At 46.9% G+C, this 7,464-nt stretch overlaps 1 long non-coding RNA gene across 1 annotated transcript in view; it reads right to left on the reverse strand.

Moving 5' to 3' along the window:
- Window positions 1-7,464, reverse strand: part of LOC109287638 — a 44,713-nt gene that overhangs the window by 13,411 nt on the left and 23,838 nt on the right. The window contains exon 3 of the long non-coding RNA XR_002094922.1: window positions 6,110-6,223. This is a non-coding gene — a long non-coding RNA (uncharacterized LOC109287638). The remainder of the gene's footprint in view (window positions 1-6,109; window positions 6,224-7,464) is intronic.

The raw sequence follows: 7,464 nt of genomic DNA on the forward strand, positions 1-7,464 counted from the left end.
TTCATGCAGTAGAGTGCAGATGCTGCTGTTTGCCTTCCTGTTTTAGGAAGCTGCCCAGTCAGAGCATGGCAGCATCTTGCCAACAGCCCTGTGGAACAAAGGGGTTCATCATTCACAAAGTTTACTCTTGAAAAAGCTACGGGCCAGTTGTAGATCTACAGAAAACCTCCAACTCCTCGGTGCAGCCTTCCACAGATTGACTTTACTCTGCCAAGCCTCAGGCTGCTCTCCATCATGCCTTCAGGGCTTGGTTCTTGCATGTGGGGATAGAAAGCAACGCCTTTGGCTTGGAGAAGCTTGCCTTTCAAAACAACTCTGTCCTCTTGGCCATGTGCTGCCAGCTGGGGGGAGCAGGCCAGCTCTGACTTAAATATTTAAGCTGTAAGTACAGAGAATCATTCCAAGTCATGGGCCTTGCTGCTGGAAAATCTGCTGCTCCAACAAGGAAGAGCTGGCCCTTGATTGCTCCATCCCATCTTCTGGGACATCTGTTTGTTGTATGTCAAACACCTGTTACAGGAATCCACAGGGTGAGCTATAGGAATAAATGACATTCCCAAACCAAAATAGAATATATAATTTTACATAGATATACCCCCAAACTGCACAGGACTCTCAGGACACTGGACAGATCAAGGAGCTAGGATTCAACCTTTCCTGTTCAGATTGCCAGTTCAAAACCAACCCAGGAAAGTAGTAACAGTGAGGGATCATCTTTTGGACATCTGCAGAATTAGTTGATAGATCCCACCAGCATAAACCAGTATTTTCAAAAGCAGCTTGTAATTGGAGGAACCTCCATTTTTTGAAGGTCCAACTGGAGACGCCTATGGTACAGAGCACCCATGCAATTCTCATTTTAAGGCACTGGAACACATTTGCACGTGTATGGAAATCTGGCTCCTACAGGTATCTAACAACAGGTATCTAAAAACAGGACCACCCAAAATTGACGCCACTGGTGAAAATATCTGCCCAGCTCTAGAGAGACAGGTGGTAGCTGCATGTTGCAGAAGCTGCAGAGGGCACAGGAAGGTGCAGTCAACACAGAGCATGCAAAACTGAGCGCTGCATTTCCAAGACCAGGAGGGTTTGTCTGTACTGTCTGTGAAAGTGTGATTGTGGCACAAATAGGAAGGCCCAAGCAAGGCTTAATCCCAATGACAGGTAATGCTAGCAGCAAAGTAAGTAGCAGCCACGTGGACTTCAGCATGGGCTGCACTACCGTGTTGGGGTTAGGGAGAGGAAAAATGCTTCTTGGAGGCCTGTGCAGCACCTTGGTGACATCCTTTCAAAGCCCTTTGCAAAGGGAATGGCCAAGAGTTATAGTCAGCTTTCCTGGGTCCCACAGAGGATGCCCAAAGCAGGTGGCAACGGATGTGGATTAGAGAGAAAAAGTATGTAAGATTGGCTAAAGGACCTGAGCACAAGCTACATCTTTTTGGAGCTGACGTATTGCTTTCTGCGTAATTAGTGGGATGAGGACTCGAGACCAGTCTGGTTTGCTTTGCCAGGGGTTTCAACCTTTTTTTGTCTAAGTACCCCCAGAGGCCGGATACCGAGCAGTGTGGGGAGCTCACCGGGCTGGCGTGCGGCGGCAGTGACTGCCACGTGCGAGCTTCCCCACCCTGCAGAGGTGAGCCATTGCTCTCGCCCCACTCTGGCCCTGCTCCTGGGAGGCGGCAGCGGCACTCCATCCCCACCCACCCACACGTACCCCATAGGACTGGTCCAAGTACCCCCAAGGGTATGCGTACCCCCGGGTGACAACCCCGTGCTATGTGGTTAGTAAAAAAGCAGGGCAGTTCCTACTGGGAAGGGGTGGAGGAAAGCCCAAAGGAGCAAGTCACTTGGCTCCAGCAGCAGCGCGTGGTGATACACTCCCTGAAATGTGCTAGAGGAAGCATTCATAAAGCATCTGGGTCTGGACAGGCTGATGAAAGCCTGAAGTGGCTTGTTCCTGGCAGGCACACAAGTGCACTTTCTAATGAAATTTACAGCATTCTAATGGAATTTAAGTCACTTAGAAGCATTCGGTTTATTCCAGGCAGCTTTTAAAATATTTAAGAAATTGCTGTCAAGTTAAGCTGGATGGCATCTCACTGGAATGCCCAGCTTGCAAGCTCAGCAGATTTCAGAGCCCGAGTTTAAAAGAAAACCAACAAAACACTAAACATTTTCTGTCCTTTGCACCTAGCACCTCACTCAGGCAAATACCACTGGCCTCTTTCTATTAGCCCAAATGAAGCCAGTATCTGGACCCCATGATCTGTAAGATCCCTTCCAGCCCCTAGCATCTGTGAAAGATTTTCCCAGGGCAGCCGGCTTTCTTCACGCCACAAAAAAGACTTTCATTTGGGACCAGAGACATGAGAGAGTCTCACTAATGTGCTGAAGTTGCACTGCATGCTTGGAGAACTATAACCCATGGAGTTTGTTACAGCATCTTGGTTTTGCTGCTGAAAGACAATACTGCTACACAAGCCCTGGAGTCTGAACGCAGCTCTCAAGGGAGTTGCTAAATGCACCCTCTGAGTGGAAGTTGATCCTTAATTAAAGGTTAAACTATATTGCAGTGATACTGTGGAACAGGGGTTGACTGTCTAGGTCTCTAGGGCACAGACAAGAGACTGTGTTGCAAGCAGAGGTCAAAAAGTGCTTTTTGCCTCCCAAGAATATAGCCCCCTTTACTGGCCTCTTCACCTGTCTGCTGAATGGCCTTTGTGTTGTTTTGGGACTGAGCAGACTTTCCTGAAAACTCTGATACTTTCTGCTGCATATGCAGCCAAGGATTCATTCCATCTGTGTCTTGGGGATACAAGTCCCTGCAATGGGTTGGAGCTGATCCTTAGCCTAGATTTCACTGGACTGCAGATGTGTGCATTTTATTTGGCTACACATTTTTAAGGCAAAGTAAGTGCTGTCAATCCTGGTTACTGGCAGGAAAAGCCTTTTTAATTTTATTGAAGTCAATGCAAAAACAGCTGGAAGCACAGAACTCTGCTGCTGGTTGGTTACAGGCATAGCTAGGTTGGTCCGAGAACAAAAGCAGCTCTAAAGCAAAGTGGATTCATCAGTGGTTTACAGAAGCCCCAGTTCTTGCTGCTGATGCTCATCAGGTGCTGATCCCTTTTGACCAGCCCTTCCCTCTCCTCCAAGGTGCCCCACTGCTGTTTGATCTTGATCTTAGCATGCATGGAGTTTGTGTAATCAATGAACTGGGGAGAGGGAGAGCAACTGTCCTTTCAGTTCCCACTAGCACAGGGTGAGATGGGCCCTGAACTTTGTTCCTCCTGCAAGATGGGCCAGTCCTGCCTCATCCCATCATTTTCATTGTTATAAAAGATACTGGAGCACTGGACAAGTCTGAAACTTGTGTCTTAAGATTTAAATAAAGGCCCATTTCTGCAGTCCCATGAACAAATACATGTGTGTCAGCCCCATGGTTTTGCATGCATACAAGATCCCTATGACAGCACATATGTGTAAGATGGTTTTGGATGTGTGTACACAAGTGCCTTCCATGGCCACGTGTGTGCAGGTCTGCAAGTATACTCATTTCTCAAAGGTGAAGGGCTGATCATCTCAGAATCTTATTTTTTAAAGCTCTGACAAACCAGACCTTCACCAGGGGAATGCTCCTTGCAGCTATAATTATGATGCCCAGAAAGCAGTTGGTTCTCTCTAGGGTGATTAATCATTATGTGGGCGAGCAGGAGGAGAGTACGTTGGTAACACTAGAGAAAACTCACTCCCCGCAACTGATGGTGAAATCTCACCAAGGAAGTCCCAAGAGACTGCCTCAGCACATTGCTGAGAGTCATTTTTTAACAACTTTCCTAAGCCCAAAGTCTAACCCAAATCCCTTTGTTTCACCAGATACATTAGCCCAGCACCTAGATGCAGTGACACATCTCTGGCCACCCAGGCTGCTGCTCATTGTTAGCATCACCAGTGGCAGAGGAGGCTACAGAAAGACTCCTGTTTGTTGGTAGAGCTAATAGGTAGAGGGAAATGGGGAAATGTAATAGAAAACTTTGAGGGGTTTGTGTGAAGGTATCTTTGATACCCAAGTTTTCAGAACTGTTCTCTCCCTTAGGAGACCCCAGGAAGGACCTATTTGTACCTCTTACTGCCCTGCCTACAGGGCATTTCTCTCCACTCCCTCTCAGGCACTAAGACTATACAACAGTCAGGAGGTGCAAGTACAACCTGAGGAGGACATACCTGAACTCACTCCAGCAGCAGCAGCAGCCCATCAGGTAACCTGAGTACCAGACACACAAAGCCCAAGCCTCTGAGTCCTCACTACTAAAGTCACACCTCATGGTTGTACCCATGGGTGGTGCTCTTTGGCAAAGCCTTTTGGAGAGCAACTGGTCCGGAACTGAAATCAGATCAGTTTACAGGTGAGACCGGTGGGGCAGGATTCTGCTCAGCCACTCCAGGCTAAGTTGGTCATTTCTCTATTTGAAAAACAGAAATGGTTTGTCTGGATCAGAGGCAAGGACTGGTTAGCTAAGTTGCTCAGAAACTTTGGGAATAATATGCTGGAGTTGGAGAAAAATCTACCCTGGTGTGAGTAGAATCAACTCTAGCATCTTTATGATTTTGTCTTCAGTGAATTTATTCAAGATTTTGCTGCCTCTCAGGTACTGTCACTCTGTCTTCTTGCCACCCTGAGAGTATCCAACTCAAGTTACTGCAGGCATAATTGATTGGAAGGTGAATAACACTGCTGGGAAAAGCACAGCGGCTCACTAAAGTAGGGTGGGAAGGTTGGAGCACAAGTCAGCAAAAAGCTGAACCCCTTTCCCTGGCTCCAGAACTGGGACTGGGAGCTTTTTGCTCCATCAAATTAATGGAGAAAATCTCAAACATGGAACATTCACATTCAAATCCAGGAAAGGCAATTTACTTGTCTTCCCACACAACAACAGTTCTTTAAACAGGGATAGGCAGAGGGAGGGAAAGCTGACACCAAGCAGCTGCTTTGCTGTATACTTTACTTAAGTCAGGGCCACAGCCCAAATCCCCATGCTCTCCATTCCTGTGCAAATCAAAGGAGTAGGTATATAGTTCCTCTTCCTCCAATGCAAAGTTAAACAGTTTTCATAACATGGCAAAGGATTTTCACAATCACTAACATGCAACCGGATTCCAGTCTCAGCTCTCTTAAGGGTCAAAATATGCTCTGCTCTTAGTCACACAGCCCAGCTTTGATGACTGACTCCATAAATGCTCCAGCTGTTGGGGCTGTACAAGGCAGTCACCATCTTGCTGAACTTTCCATCGAAGTTTGAAAGATGAAGAAGGAGCAAAAGGATATAGTGTCACAACACTAGTCAGTATGATAAGCAGTGCCCACAAGCTGCCTGACCATTGTGAAAAGTTTTGGAGGCTTCCTTGCAGAGAAATGCTTGGAGAAAGACAGTAAGAGTGTCTTGCAGACACTGATGGTAGCACCTACCATGCACAAGGGGGAGGATGGGGGCACTGGAAGATTGCAGGTGCTTGAAATGGAGGAAAACAACAAATCTTTTCAGTTGCTCCTTTATCCGTGCTCCCTTGCTCATTGTTTGCCCAGCACACACCCCTCATCTCTCAGTCCTACCAGAAGCAGGCACCGCCTAATTGTTCAACCCCACCTACAGATGCTTGGCAGCTTAATCCAGCTTTATTTCTGGCAGGCTTGCCCTGATAATTTGAGGTGATGCTATGCTAAAATATGTAAGAGGCAAGAAATCTTCTGGGTGTTGTCTTTTTTTGGACCAACTGTATGGCTGGTATAGGTATAAGCAAGCGTTTGGGTATTAGAGAACCCTTTCTCAGACCTCAATAGTTTGACATATTTGTCACAGGTGAGGCAACACAATGGGCCAGGTTTTCAAATGCATCTGCCTCTTCCCAGACTTGAATGATTAACTTAGAACTTGAACACATCAATACCCATTTCACGTACAGAGGATGCAAGATCTCCTCCATTGGGCTAAGACCTGGAAACCAACTCTTTTCTGAGGCTCAGGCCTGAGGGTAATGGAGGCTATCTTAAACCTTTTTTCCATCATCGTTTCTTTGCTTTGACAGAACCAGACTGAGAGAGACTCACCCGTGACCAGTTGAGCTTCATTACTTCCCAGAAGACAATGAACATCCATTAGATCTTCCTTTCAGTCAGCAGGACCTCTGGGGAGTCAGCACACCAAGAGGAATGAACAGTTTCCTGGCATTAATAGAATAAAAGGACTTATTTCATTCACATCTTCTAGGAAATTACTGAGAACCTTCTTCCCCTTTGCCCTCCCCTATATTGTGGCTACAAGTCCCTCACGGCAGTAGCCTCACGCTACAAGAACCTCACGCCCCAGGATCCAACTCCCTGCCAACAACCCACACAGGGACATGGTCTTACGTGCTACAGCCTTGGCTAACAGAGCTGTGTCTTTTCATTGAAGCTCATGTTGAGACTCACAAGTCCCAGTTCAATCCCTGCTGGTGAGAGCTGTTCCAGGAGCCATGGTGGGACAGTAAAGGGCAAGACACCACTCAATCAAGAGTCCTTCACTGTGGTTCCCTGGAAATGAGTGCACTGAGTTCATTTTGCAGACAGAGTTCTTTTGCATGCTAATGCAGTGTATTTCTAGGCCAGTCCTCAATGACCCGGGGGTCCTGATTGCCATCAGTCAAGACAGAGAACTTCAAGAGACAGCAGTCATGCACTGCAGAGCAATACATATAAACCCTCCAGTTGCAGAACATACAGAGGCATTTAAATGCCAAGGTGAAATCCTGACCCGACCCGGTTGACTGTTGTGGACACAGGCTTCAAGCTAGTGCTCATGCTCACCAGTCAAAGAGCTTGGAGAGTCAGGAATGGCTGGATGTTAACCCGACCTGCAACACTGCAAGAACTCGATTATTTAACCACTCTGCACCTTGGCTTCCCCATCTGTAAAGTGGGCATAACGCCAAGCTCCCTGGGGCGAAGTTGAGGCTCCATTAATGTTTGCTTCCAAAGCACCAAAGACAGAGAAAGCTGCTGTTTCATTCCCCGCCTCCCCACCCACATTCATCCATTTTCCCCTAGAACCTGGCAGCTCTGCACAGTTACAAGCAATACACCAAGCACTCCATTTATCTTGCCAGTGTGTGGGATGATTAGCAGGAGGTAGTAATTTCTTTCCTGTTTTAGTCGCACTCAGATTGCCTTGCCACTCACACTGGTACACCCTGTCTATTGAGCCAGAACACTGCACAAAAAATACATTAAAGCAGCTAACAAACATCTGCAGGGAGGTGTACAGAACACACACAGGCTAGAACAATTACAGGAGAGAGAATTTCTTGTTACAGTACTTGTAAAAAATTGAATTAGAGCAGAGATGAAACCACCCTTTCCAATCCACTGACAGCTCCGACATTTCAAAGAAAAATAAATCATTTTGAGTTGGGATGGAACACAAG

Source organism: Gavialis gangeticus, unplaced genomic scaffold (genome assembly GCF_001723915.1).
Source record: "Gavialis gangeticus isolate Ggan-Ray unplaced genomic scaffold, GavGan_comp1, whole genome shotgun sequence".
NCBI classification, from domain to species: Eukaryota; Metazoa; Chordata; order Crocodylia; family Gavialidae; genus Gavialis; species Gavialis gangeticus.